Raw genomic sequence first — 15130 nt, forward strand, 5'->3', positions numbered from 1 at the left:
CTGTATAATAAAACCAAGATATGATTAGGCACACATTCAACACAGCCATTCTGAGCTAAATAATATCAGATGCTTTAGAAATACAATTGGAGTAATTACATTTAAAACAAAATGAAAATGCAGAATTTAAAGTTTACTATCTTACCTGCTTAACAGTCAATTGATTTGATGAAATCTGCTGAAGGGCCTGTCGTTTCAAGGGTGCTGGAGGAATGATAATATGACTTCCATTCTCACTTAAAATTGTGGCATCCCTTTTCAAGGGCTTTGGTATCGCAACTTCAAAATTATTACTGTTGACTGCAACAGGTGTCTAAAATGAAAAGGGAACATTTTTGTAAGACATTTTAAGGTGCTTGGACAGAAAAGACGACACTGATAAGACAAGACTTCTATAGACTAATACCTGGGTGGGAGCAGTCCATTGAGTTGAAGTAATCTGGTGAAGGGCCTGCCTTTTTAAGGGTGCTGGAGGAATGAGAGTATGACTTCTATTCTCACTAGAAATTGTAGCATGTCTTTTTAAGGGTTTAACCAAATTTGGTATGCTGTTGGAATTACTGTTGGTACCAGCAACATGTGTCTAAAATGAAATGGGAACAATTTTCTTAAATAAGACTTAAAGATCTTGTTTGGACGGTAGTACAACAAATGACAGGATTAACCTTGTCTTCTAAAGTTTCTGTCTCAGGCAATCGATTAAATGTAATCTTTTGAAGGACCTGCCTTTTAAAGGGTGCTGGAAGATTGAAATTATTTGCATTCTTACCAAGAATTGAACTACTTTCTGTGGTCTTTACTTGCACATTCTTGACATTCACATTGGAGGCAAGAGATGATTTCTGAAATGTAAGAGAATGATTAAGTGCATATTATCTAGAGAAAACAAATTCAACAGTAATAGTTTAATAACACGTTACCTTCTTAATCAAAATGAAGCGAGCAGGTGGATTAGCAGACGCATTGAGAGTAATTGTTTTCAGTGGTTGCCGATTTGTTGAGGAAGCAATGGTCTGCCCCAATACTAACCCCTAAACACAAAATACAGGAGTGTAACACTATCATAAGCAGTAGACTTATTCAGTAGTCTTATTCACCATGGTAATTTATTTAAAAATATTGAAAAACATGGCTACAGCTGAGCGTATGAAATAAACTATCACGTTGTGCTCGACGAGAACAAACAAGCACGAAGGAATAGTAGGCCAGCGGCTACTATTGTTATTTCAGCGACGAAAAGCACAAAAAATACCACATTAAGAGTGTTTTGCAGAATTGCGCAATGCGCCAACACTGATACTACCCTGGAGCCACAACGGCAATTTTCAAAACAATGAAGACTTTGCACTTACGGTTGGAGCATTCATCACGAGGTTTTCCGATGCACCACAATCAGAATTTTAAATATTAGCTAAGCCTAAGGCTACTGAATTTGTTTTATAATTCATTTTAATTCACATGATGCGCGAATAGATGATATCACTTCACCGCGAGGGGAATAACGTACCCAGCCGTCGAACGCAACTTCTCATCAGCGCCGGGTAGCCTCTTCCCCAGACCCCATCTCGCCGCGTCGTGCAAAGGTCGGGCATGTTGTCAAATATAGCCCGGCCAGTGTCTCGATTCCCGGGCTGGCTGGGTGCAGCGAGCGACCCCCCTCCACCCACCGGGGCTCTGGCGGGAGGCTCGACTGAGCGACGCGCGGGCCGCGCGTCGCTCGGCCCGGCACTTTTGGGACGAGCTACGAGTAGGACGCTCCGCTCTCAGAATCAGGGAGACACAGCCAGGAGCGAGCTTTTCTGAGGAGATGTTGCTGCGGTGGTGGCTGCGGCTACCTGCTTCCGAGGGTCCACGCAAAGGGATAGGCGGGACCCAGCCGACCCATGTGTTGCGGGGGTAGCTGAGGAGGCGGATCTAGGACAACTCGCCCCAGTCTAACTTGCCCCGGTATAAAGTCGCCCCATGACCATTTCGCCCCATACCCATGTTGCCCCAACGCTAAATCGCCCCAGTTGAAATCAGTTTTTCACAAGGAATGTGAACTTCTATACAATAAAAGAATCCGGACAAGTTGTGGCCAATGTCTCTTAAGTACGTGACTACCTACGTCTAGGGCTGTGCGGTATTGAAATTTCAGTACCGAACTTCGATATTTAAAAAATACCGAAACTTGTCGGTTTCGGTTATCGATACCGTTCCGAAAATACCGAAATATCGAAATACCGGAATACCGAAGTATCGAAATTTCGACAACAGATAAGCTAACGAGGAAGTGAAACAATTTGGGCAGTTTGAAAACAGCGCGCGATGCCATGTCTGCCGCCTGACATGCCAGCAACGCGTTGTAGAGCGGGAAAAGAACGGTAGGAGAGACTGGGAGGGGCGGACATGTAAAAGTAAAGGTTTGAGGGGGCGCGCGCACCCACACTGAGTACCAAATTTTTCGTATTATGGAAATAATGAAACATCGAGATACCGAAATACCGAAATTTCCAAACTTTCGGTATTCTTCGATATTTCGATAATATCGAAATATCGTTCCCGAATAGTAGAAAGGTAAAATACCGAAGCATCGGTATAAAAAAAATACCGATATCGTTTCGGTATTCCCGAATATCGCACAGCCCTACCTACGTCGTCGTCCTCTGTGTTCTCCACGTAGCTCACACAGAAAAAGGTTCAGTTAATTCAATGGAAAGAAAATATTATAAAATTTTTCGCTGAACTCGACGGAATTTTATTAGTTCAAGGGAAAATATCCCATAAGGTAATGAAAAATCGAAATTTGGAAAAATTGTATCATATTTTCTATTTGTTAAATTTCTATTGATCTATGGAATTCTCCGTTAGTTCAGTGGGACCATTTTCTGGGTGAGGTCCACAATTCTGTGGATTCGAACTTCTATTTGGGCCAGAGAAGACTTCGGCTTTGCAGGAGAGGGACGCTGAGGGACAATGCTTAGCAATATTCAAATGGAATAAATTTTAGACAAAAATATTTGACTGGGGCGAGATGGCACAAGTCTGCGACTCGCCCCAGCCCCAAAATCGGGGCGAGTTAGCCTTGGGGCGTTTTGTACCATGGGGCGACTTGGATGGGGCGAGTTGTCCGTCTCCCGAGGAGGCAGTAGTTCAGAAGAGCTCCCATAAGAAAAGCTCGCTCCTAGTTGTGTCTCCCTATACCGCGTTTTCCGCTTGAGCTGTGCACCCGCGCTACCCGCTTCCGCGCTACAAAGTGCCTTGAGTTCTTAAGACTCAATAAATACTGGTTTGCTCAACTCCTGACTTTCGAGCGATAGCGAATTTTGAACCAATTGGCTTCAAAGATAATTGCATCATTATTGACTTCATGTAATTTTTTTTCATTGGTTTTTAAGTTTAAATTTTACTAGCCTGCTCCGATGAAAAGGCACGAGAAGAATACAGAGTTCGAAGACAAAACATTACCTACAATTAGTTGGGCCTAATGCCTGGAACTTCGACGCCGCTCACTCGCCCCGCCCAGACCCGTCCCGGTCGATTGCGGACAGGCCCGTGGACCCTCGGGTTCCGGTAATCTGCTCGTCAAAGAGACTTTGTCTGCAATAAACCGTTCTGACCCTCGGCTCACAGGTATGTCCGCAATGGACCTGACGCCGAGCGAGTAGAGCCACCCTAGCAGCCTATAGCTGGCATATCATAGATTTTGCAAAGCAGTAGAAGTGTTAAGAGCACGTTACGCTCAGGAAAATCACACTACTTGTTAGAATGTGTTGAAGCAGAACAACACCTTTTTGTCGGGGGGGGGGGGGGGGCGAAGCGGGAGGTAGATTATAGTCATGTGGCCCGAATAGGCACCCAACGTGGTAACCAAAGAAATCTGCTTCTTTATACCACTGTTATCGACAAAAATGGCAGGGGACAATAACTGTGCCAACGGGGTCAATCACTGTGACAATCGCAAACGGAGTCCTAAAAAATTAGAAAACAATCAAAACAAAAACCTATTTAAACAAGCTAGGCCCGCTCTTCCGCCAAACCAAGTTGCAAGCTCCGCTGCGCTCCACCGGCAACTCGGTTCGGCAGAGAGCGGGCCCAGTTTGGCCTGCCGGCGGCGTTTTGGCCGGGCCTTCGGCCCGTTCCTTCTGAATATTCACGGTGTAAATACATCTTCTATCCGAAAACGGGCCTTCGGCCCGTTTGAGTGACGGCTCGCTTTGTACCATCTCTTTGCCAGGTACCTTTTCTGTCTACTTCGTAATTAAATTTTAACACTGTTAAAAAAACCGATTGTAATTTTACAAATTTTGTTGGCAACTTTTTACGCAATTCAATGTTTGTAAAATTACAAACTAAAACACTTGTAAAAAAAATTGCAAACGTGTTTTGAAATTTCACAATCTGCGATCTGAAAATTAAAAAAGTTAATATGAATTGTCAAAACATCGAGGTTTATAAGATTAAAATAATTTGCCATGATCATGGAGTAGGTCTACGGATCAGCTCGTTGGGCTGAAGAAGTGACAGTTTCCTCTGAAGGTATACTCACAACAAAAATACGGGAGCGCTTCACAGGCCCCCTATTGTACGGACGCCAACGGCGCCGTACCTAACTAAGGAGAGGTAGCGGGGACCGGCGCGCGCTGGAATTAGACCAATTATTTGGGGCACTTGGTTGACTTTTTGCTCAAAAACAAATGCGTAGCCAGCTACAGCATTGTGTTACAGATCATACCGCACAAAAATACATGTCAGTTTCTTGTGCAAATTTTAGTTAAATACTAATAATTGCTCTTGGAAGAGAGGCGCTGACCACAACGCCATCTGGCGGAAGTTCTTTAAAGTACAGTTTCTGTTTCGTCGCATGAAAGTCCAAAGTCACAACGGGCTTATAGGTGTGGAGGTTCGTTACACTGTAGAAAACCTGATGGAGGACTTGTGCAGGTCCTGTTTCATTTGGTTTTACTTCGCAAAATTACAAACTGCAATCGGAAAATTACAATCAAATCTCACATTTCCGATAGAGTGATCACAATTTTACAATCGCAAATTGTAAAATTACAAATGCTACCTAATTCTCAGAAGACAGATTTGAATTTTCACAAAACTGTTATGAATTTTAATAACTAATTGCAAAATTGACAATGTTATGAAATTTCCCAACCACGTTTGCAATTTTACAACTGATTTTGATGTGAAATTTCACAACTTTTTTAACAGTGAATAAACGAAGAATTCTTTACGCTGAACATCTTTGGCTGTGTGTGCCGCAGTTTGTAGAATACATGCAAGTTATGCCAAAATTTTAAGTTATTGATGTTAGCTTATGAATCCAATAACACACCTATGAAAATGCACATAAGACTAGACCTAGAAGTTAAATATACTTCCAGGCATACTCTGAATGACACCGAACGTGTTCAAACAACAACAAAATAATTGTTTTTTTTTTGTGGATTTTTTGCATAAAAGTGTACACGTTTTATTAATGATGTGCCACCATAAAATAAGCCCACTCTTCTGCTTAAAAGAAAATTTTGAACCGGTCGCATACTTCTCAGACAGAAGTGTACTTCTGAAAAAATAAAAAATATTTCTGTTTTGGCCATTTTGGTAAGAAAAACTCCCTTTTGTTAGTTGACAGTAAGAGCCAGACTGACGACATTTTATCCCAGAGGATTCATCTTTCACCATACCCCTTTGACCACCATCAAATATTTTGTTAAAATGATGTATCTATTTTTAGGCCACTTTTGTGAGAGAAACTCCCTCTATCGCCTAAACGGTGAGATATAGAGCCAAACCGACGAAATTTTAGCCCAAAGGGCTCTATTTTCACAAGTTACCCCCTAGAAAACCATCAAATATTTTCTAAACTTGATATATTGTTTTGGGGTCACTTTTGTCAGAAAAACTCCCTCTACCGCCTAAACGGTGAGAGATAGAGCCAAACGGACGACATTTTAGTCCAAAGAGCACTATTTTTACGAGTTACCCCTTAGGAGACATTAAAAATATTTATTTTCCACTTCTTTGACCAACCCCTATTTCTTTGTTACCCCCTCAGACCCACTCAGGGGTGGTTGCCAGGATTTGCACCAACCGTTTCGTTGTCCAGAAGTGACAACAATAATACCCCGAAAATTTCAGACCTCTAGCTCACGTCCTACTTGGGGAACAGACAGACAGACAGACACAGAGGCGATGGCATAAGCCCGCTTACATAGCTTTTAAGCAAAAGAACGGGCTAAAGATCGTAAAATGTTGTAAAAATGGAGAAAGAATCGTAAAAATTCGAAAAACACTTGTAAAAATCAGCAAAAATCAGCGCAACCGTAGACCTCTGTAACCGAACTTTCACGTGATTTGAGTAAGATTTTGACCCCCCCCCCCCCTTTTTGGACCTGGATCCGCCTCCTAAAAGTTCAAAATTATTAAAAAAAATGGAATCAGCGCACCCGGAAACACCCCTGAACATACCAACATCGTATGTGCGATGCACCCAATAACTGTAATGATTCATGTCCGCTTTTTGGGGATTCTAGCCCACAGTGCGGCCTCTCCACCCTTCGGTCAACCGCCGGCGGCCCCTCCACCCTTCGGTCAGCCGCCGCCGCTCCCGTCGCCCCCCCGCGCCCTAACTCCAGCGGTGCGCCCGCCCCGCCCCTGCGAGGCGGGTGCAGCTGATTTCGCCGCGGGCGCGGGCACCACCGCACGATCTAGTGGGCGCCGTCTGGCAGCCGCCCCAACACCATCGTGCCGCGGGGCAGGCGCCGAGAACAGCAGCGCCCGCGAGGAGGGCCGGGAGCACTGGGTTGCTCCCGACCCCGCCAAGGCCCGAACCTCACAACTGGGCTGAATATAAAGAACTTTTGAAGGTAGCGTCCCAATTTGAATAGTGTAGTGCTTTTTAGTTAAGTGTTAGCGTAGTGTTAGTTATTGTTGGGTGTTTACTTACTTTAGATTTTAGGGGAATAAATGTAGTGTTTTTTAGCTTTTTAATAAATGTAGTGTTTTTTAGTTTTTCATTTAGTTTTTCAATAGACAAAGAAAACAATATTGTAAATATATTAATTTTATTAATATTTCTGTTCTTTGCAGGCTTCACACTCCAATGATGCAAAAATATTACCAGTTCAAGTACTTAAATTTGAGAACTGGGAACTCTTCAAAAATTGGAAGGATGAAGAAGGGAAACATCAGTACAGGTACTTTTCACAACAATATGGCGAAGAAGATGGTCACAAGTATTATTACTGCCAGCTAGATGGTCCCAGACGTGCCAAGGTAACTTCAAACAATCAAACTGGTGTTGAGTCGGAAGAAGAGAATTCTGGAGAGGTGAATTCCACTTGAAGGTCTTACATCAAAACGGAGAAAGAAGAGCTGTAACAAGAAAGGAAGAATGAAGACAGGGTTCAACTGCATATCAATGATAAAAGTTTTGAAAATGGAGACAGGTGTGGAGGTACAGTATTTTCCCACACATACTCATTCACAGTATGAGGCTGATCTGAAGCATCAACCTCTCACTGAAGCCACATAAATTCTTACATTAACAACCACTTGGCTTTCCCACCACTTGGCGCTTCACCACGAAAAATTATAAAAACCTCGAGGGGGGACAAATTTTCAAGAGTAAATAGAGAGTCATCTGAGTTAAAACTGACCAGAACTGACTTTATCACAATTGAAGCACTACGAGAGCGGAAGAGAAAAATGGCTGCAGAAAAAAGTCTACATTCAGATGATGCACAAGCAGTATATATAAATGTGCAGTCATTAAGAGGAGAAGATTTTAATCCAGTATTAATTTACAAACCTGAAGGTCAAAAGTTGGTATATGGACCAGAGTCAGCCAACAATATTCTTTAAGACGTTTTCATGCTGGGTCTGCAGACAGAGGAACAAGCAGACATGATGAAGATGGCAAGTCAGACTATTCTAATTGTTGATATGATATGGACCAGTATGGTCACAAGCTGTTAAATGTTGTACGAGTTGATGAACTGAACAGAGGATATCCTCTTGCACATTCAACTAGCAGCAAAATGGATGAGCACACAATTAAATATTTTACTGCAGCAATGAATCTTAGATTGCCTGATTTATACATCAACTGTGTCATTACCGATGATGACCCAGCCTTAATTAATTCCATGAACCTAGGGTTTGGTCAACTAATTAGACATATGGGTAATTCTACCAAAATGGCACGGGTCGGTGTCCGCGGAAAGGTTTCTCGTTTATCTCAAATAAATTGCTTGTCAAGCTTCGCCGAGGTGGTTTTCGCGCTTCAGATGATTGCTTGAATTGCTTGTGCTCTATTTTAACTATTTTAATCAACAACAGCTACGGAGCATTAGTATTTCATCAATAATGAACTATAATCTCACTTTTGTCCCCTTGGTCACACCCTAACCTAATTTTAGTGTTTTCTTCAATACCAAATGATGCCAAGGGTATTTCACTGTTCGAGATGTTTACTTTTATGTCGTTTTCAATATTTCAATCAACAGCAGCCACTCACTATTAGTATTTTGGTCAAAAAATGTCTCAAATAGTCCCCTTTGTCACGCCGAACGCCCAGGACAGCGTGACAAAGGGGACAATATTTGACATTTTTGGACGAAATACTTACAGTGTGTAGCTGTTGTTGATTAAAATAGGGAAAATGAAACGAAAGTAAACATCTTGAACAGTAAAATACCCTTGGCATCATTTGGTATTAACGAAAACGCTGAAATTAGGTTAGGGTGTGACGAAGGGGGACAACGTGAGATTATAGCGAATTATCGAATTATTGATGAAATGCTAATGCTCCGTAGCTGTTGTTGATTAAAATAGTTAAAATAGAGCACAAGCAATCATCTGAAGCGCGAAAACCACCTCGGCGAAGCTTGACAAACAATATATTTGAGATAAACGAGAAACTTTTTCGCGGACACCGACCCGTGCCATTTTGGTAGAATTACCCATATATTATGTGATTGGCACTACAAAAGGACCATTCAGGGCCAATTGCATTCAAAGGTAAAAGAAATACAGCTGGCGGACCAAATGTTTAAATATTTTAAAAACTGTATTTGAAGGGGAAACCCAACAAAAGAATTGAGACTCTTGTAAATCTTCTTTTGGGGATTGAAGGAGATTACTTTGCAAGAAGAAAGACAGCAATTGGAACTGCTGCACCTAGAGAGCAATTTTTTCAATACGTAAGCTAGTGGTTTAGGCCATAAAACTAAGAAGTCTCTCTAAGCTAGTGGTTATTTTATCAAGATGTCACATATTAGGTTTGTGCCGCGGCTGGAGAGGCCGGCCCTGTGCAACTACACACACAAGATATGCGCACACGTGAAGGGGTTCACAAAACCCAGGCGCCTCCTTCTGAACGGCATATAAAAGGTATCAATATTTTCTTTGATAATGTTCAGGAATGTGATGAAAATGGCTCAAAATATTGGGTTGTTAAGTCTCAATCCACTCTAGGTAAACAATATACGCTAGAGGTGCCAACCAGCGCAGCTCCCCCTCAGTGATCATCACTCTGGCCCAGTGGTCACCGGCTCCGCTCGGCAGGCGGAAGGTTGGTGGGTCGATCCCAGCCCGCTGCGGCAACGATTCTCGATTTTGCCTTTCTTCGTCTGTCGCATGTCGATGTCTCCAGATTGTCTCCACGCGATTGCTCTGTGTCGTCTCTAAACGGGATCGTAAACGAGACCTGACTGAGACGCAACTGGAGACAAAACGCCACGTCTCCAGGTCGTCTCCGTGTTGTCTAAGTTCGGCTACTCACTGTCTTGACAACGTCTCCAAAAAGTCTCCACGCTATCTCCCGTGGAGACAACCTAGATCTCGCTATTTTTGTACGGGCTGTTAGTAACTAATACTAAGATTCCTCGTACAGTGCTTCCCACTGTACTACTAAGTGCTATTTTTAGGAACTTTCATACCATCATTGGTTACGGTGGTAGAGACGTGATGGCATTAGCAGTACGAAAGTTCTATTACTATAAGAACCTAGATGAAAAGATTAGCCAGTTTGTAAATTCTTGTACTAAATGTCGAGAATTCAAACTAAGTAAAGAGCGTTATGGCTTCTTACGCCGTAGGATAACTAATGAAATTTTCCATAGCTTGACTGCCGATTTTTGCCACATGTCTAGTAAGGCACACTTTAAGTATTGTTTATTGATAACTGATAACTTCTCTAACCTAACTTACTTGTATCCATGTGTGAAAGCAGATCGGATTGCGCTCGAAGATGGATTGAATGACTTTTTCAGCCGTTTTGGTCGAGCCCGTTTTCTTTCAATAGACGCAGGGCCACAGTCAAAGTCACATGAGTTCTTGGCCTATGCAAAAAGAAACGGTATCGTTATCATCACGACTGCTACACTGTAAATCTGGGGTGTCCAGCAACTGTGCGCTCTAAGTTGCACGACCCAGGTTTCTGTGCAACCTAGAGCGCACAGTTACAGGACACCTTGTGTTTTTGCCACCCTTTCCCTGCAAAGGGTCTAGGCCCAGCCTCGGTACGGTGTCCTGTGATTAGACACCCCTTGCCGGGGCCCGTCTGCAGGGTAGGGTGGCAAAAACACAAGCTGTAAAGTAACTGTGCGCTCTAAGTTGCACAGAAACCTGGGTCGTGCAACTTAGAGCGCACAGTTGCTGGACACCCCAGATTTACAGTGTTGTGGAGCGCATCTTATCATTGGTCGCGTTGAATCACATGTTAAGAAATAAGTGTCAATTTTGAGATTTCTGGTCGATGGGCGTATTGGGAGACTTCAAAACTGGCATACTTATGTACAATCTGTTCAATTCTATCTGAACAATCTCCCACAAATAGCAACAAACGGAATGAGTCCGAATGAGATAATTTTTGGAAAAAGTTTGGAAACGCCGCTGACCATCAAGACAACTTTGCCACAGAAAACATCAATTCAACGCAGACTAAAGACACTGCAAACTATCCGGAGAGAGGTTAAGGAAGCTAGAGATAAGGCATTCAAAAGACACTCTAAATATTATAATAAGGGTAGAAAAGGCATTAAATTTAGTAATAGCGAAAAAGTTTTTGTAAAAATTTAAAAAAGCACAGTACAGCAAACCCCAGCAAATTTCAGAAATTTTACAGAGAAGGAACAATCAAGAAGGGCATATCAAAGTTAATTTACCTGGTGACACTCCGCCACAAGAATGGTGTGATATGGAGAAGAAACTGCCACGTCTCGCACTTAAAGAAAGCTTACAGTCGACCACAGGAACTTGAGGACAAAGGTAAAATTAGTTTGTTTCTCGTGGGAGGACTCACAATCCCCGCAAGTTGTTAGATTTCTGAAAGAAAGAAAAGAATGAATAGGAACACAGGCATAGTGAGAATATAGACAGAAAAGTAAAAGACTATCAATGAAATGAAAATACATCGGATGATCAGAACTTTTCAACTGTAGATTTAAGAAGAGTTCGGAGGGAACTATAAAGGCCTAGTAGTTCGAGGTAGAGTAAGAAGGAGAGTTGAAATGTTTTGACCAGGTGGATATATTTTCATTTGGAAGGGGCCCCGATAATATTGATAGACAGTGGAATTATATTGGAAAATTGATAACAAGAGAATTAATGAAAAATGAATTGCAAAGAAAATAATGAAAAGAAAGAAATAGAATTGATCAGGTGTGTATGACACACCTTCGAGCTCGACGGGGAGTCTAGGAATAGTTTCAATTCTTACGATACGTAAGAACTGTTCCGAGGCGGTTACCTGGATAAAAGTCTGAACAAGTTGAAATAAGAATGAATGAAAAATGCGAAGATGGGCAGATTAGCTGCGGTTAACTGACCTTTAATAAGACCTGTTGATTCCTCAGAAGAATACAGTACAGTTTCTCGAAGTTGAGAACTGTTGCGAGATGAATAAAATTAATAAATATCCCATATTTCAAAATTAATCGTCCGCACAGAATCCGACACACGGACAGAAGTCCAGAGCCCGCAAAGCAACGGCTGCTTGGGTTTACTGGGGTGACTGCGTGAGTCGCGGTATGGGCGCACGAATGGTAATATTTTAGTTGATTTCGGCAAAGATAGCTTATGATTATTATTCTGTAAAGTATACGGGTTGAAATTGTTGTCCTCATAAAAAGTTATAAGTAAAACTAGAAAGTTCCTCAGAAAAGTGGATGTCGATTGACTAGCTCACCGCTCCAGCATTAGAATCAGGGAGGCCGTGACTGGTCCAGCGCGAGGCCGGCTCGAATTCGTAATCACGAATCGACCGACCTATACGTATTGATGAGATGACTGCCCAGTAACTTACAAAATTTACAAAATTATTGAATGAGAAGGGTTGCCTTGGGGAAACTAATACAGGACAGAAATTTTTCGACGACCAGGGGCGCTATGTTGCCAATTATCCAGCTCATTGAGATTTTGATGACATAAACATATCATCTCATGTTGCACCTTGCAGGCGCTGGCGTCCCAGTCCCGCTAGAGCAAGACAACTGTTAACACGTGGTGAACTTAATTGTGTAGAATGGCGGAACAACCTTTTATCTGGAAGTCCCATGAGGAAATCCTTGCAATGCCGTGGGAGGAATTCGCGGCTTACCTGAACAGTGCTCCCCATCATTATCTCCTACGGAGATTAGCTTCAGAATTTGAGGCATATTCGCCGGAGAATGGACTCGAATTTATGGATAATGCACATGACCCTCGTTACGCCCTGCTCGAGCCCCGGGTACGCTGGGGGCTTTCAACCATCGACTTGTGGTCAGAAAATTATGACGTATTTAGGTGGAAAGAAGAAACAGCTCTTGATTTTAACGATGTAATGCTTGGACTGAACACGTGGACTTTAGACGACCATGTACAACTTTTCAATGAAAACCCTAACATGCTGCGAGGCAACCTCAGCATGTTCCTTTATAGGGTTCGGATCAGCCTTTTAACGGACATAGTGGCACATTGTGTCCCGGACCTCCCCCACCCACCGCAACCGTGGGTGAGGAGTGATGTTCAGGTGTTAAGGAGGTTTACTGACCCTTTCTCCGGTCAGGTGTTTGAATACACTGTTCAGACTTTCATTAAGGAGCGGCAGCAGCTAACCTCCGACGAATCTGACTCCAGTGATGACTTCTAGTAGTATAATTAGCCTTATAATTGTTACTATTATTGTATTGTTGATTTGAATTTCCTCACTGGTAATGTAGAATCAGAAAGTTTGATTAAGAAATTTTGATTATTACCCTTATTATTAGAACCATATGTGCTATGATTGCAATCATCTTTGTGTAGAATACTAATGTTTGTAGATTTGTACTTGTGCACGAATTGTCTTTTAGATCCAATTATCATCATCGATTACTTAAATATCGCCTTGCATTGCCTTGATTCCTTCCGTGTGTATATGTGTGCGACTGTGTCTGTGTGCACACACGCGCCAGACTCCCGGCTCCCGGCTCCACGGCCGCACTGGTGAGTAATGCTTTGTGTCCCGTAGAATTTTCTGTTCTAGCTTTTTCTGTTAGAATCTTTCTATCAATAGTCTATCCTTTCCAGTTTCCCAAGAACATGAACGTTAAAGAAGAACAGGTTTCCGAGGGGGAGCTGCCCGATTTTTCGGGCAGCAGCATTCCCGATGGTTGGGAGGTGATTGATCAATGGTCAGAGGGGGACGAAGATCCCCCTTTTACACCCCCTCTCTCATCTACCCCGGTTTCCTTTCCCCTCGCGGGGACACGTGTTAAGGGTAAGTTACTATATCATTTCTAAATGATAACCATCTTCTTCTTTGCCTCGTCCTGATCCTTGATTGCTATTCCACTTATCTTTTCACAGAGGAGCGACCAGAAAGCCCCATTGAGGTCCCGCGGCCCAGCGCCCCAGGCCCCAAGCAGTTCACATGCCTCCATGTAGTGGGGATTCTGTTTTGTGGTGCGGGGTTTGATACCCCGCACGAATTCAGACTCGATTGCATGGCCACCGTGAATTCAGCATGGTCAGGTGAAATTTGATGCTTGAAATACACGGGAATGATACAAAATAGCGCCAAGCCAGTGGCAACCTTTGAATAATGTCACGAACACTTACGTTATTGATTGATTGTAAAAATCATAGTATTGAGCCTTTAGAATTAAATACCGGTATATTGATTTCTTTACTGATACCCAATAGGATTATAAAATAAGTAGAAAGAAAGAAAAATTATAAAGAATAGATGTTGTGTTGATAAAATATGTAGTCATCACGTTGGCATTACTGAAGAAACAGCCGAAAGTCGAAACTATGGCAGTAAGGCGTACCACGTCCTTAAGAAAAACAGAAAAAAAAAAAACTAAAAAGGAAAATTGACGAGAAATAATCTCGTACTGGTTAGGAAATTTGGTGACGGACTGTCTGATACAATATTGAAACTAAATCTCTGACTCATGAAATTCTTTTCTTCCTTCTTCATCTGGAGTTGATGTGCCATAATGCGCCGTTGAGTTGTCTAACTTGTTGTTTTCTTTGCATGATTGCAGACGCTCGCCACGACAAAATGCAGATCATTAAGGGGGCAGACCTGTGAAATACAAGGGTTTGGGAGATATTTTATTTTTAAAAAACTACGAATCGCAGCAATATAAACGAAAGACCCTTTTCATAAGAATGAATTGGGCTACAGTTTGGCGTATGCACATATAGTGCCCACCTCCGGGAACCCGGTCTTCTTGGCCTCGAAGTGGACGGTTGCACCTCGACGTGGCGTGCACGATTTGGACCGAACAGATGGACCTGCGACAGCGACAAAAAATGTTATTTACTCTTAGATGCGGCTATCGCATGACGAGAGCGATTTTGAAATTTTTAATTTTTAATATTTTTTTAAAAATGTCAAAGTTTTGGTAAAAAAAATTGGTTCAAAATTTGAACACATTTTGCCCATTTTCGATACCTTAGAAGTGAAATGTCGAAAAACGCTCTCGTCACGCGATAGCCGCATCTCTTAAGAGTAAATGACCATTTTTGTCATTGTCGCAGGTCCATTCGTTCGGTCAAAATCGTGCACGCCACGTCGTGGTGCAACCGTCCACTTCGAGGCCAAGACCGGGTTCCCAGAGGTGTGCACTGTTTGTGCATACGCTTACTTGTAGCCCAATTAGTTCTT

At 42.5% G+C, this 15130-nt stretch overlaps 1 long non-coding RNA gene across 1 annotated transcript; it reads right to left on the reverse strand.

Moving 5' to 3' along the window:
- Positions 1-7070: 7070 nt before the first annotated feature.
- On the reverse strand, positions 7071-14755 carry LOC113212213 (uncharacterized). Its single transcript, XR_003303716.2, has 4 exons — positions 11160-14755; positions 10204-10334; positions 7802-7872; positions 7071-7365 (listed from the first exon to the last, which is right to left on the reverse strand). It is a non-coding gene; the product is annotated as an uncharacterized LOC113212213 (long non-coding RNA).
- Positions 14756-15130: the final 375 nt, after the last annotated feature.

This window comes from Frankliniella occidentalis, unplaced genomic scaffold (genome assembly GCF_000697945.3).
Source record: "Frankliniella occidentalis isolate FOCC.00 unplaced genomic scaffold, Focc_3.1 Scaffold497, whole genome shotgun sequence".
NCBI classification, from domain to species: Eukaryota; Metazoa; Arthropoda; class Insecta; order Thysanoptera; family Thripidae; genus Frankliniella; species Frankliniella occidentalis.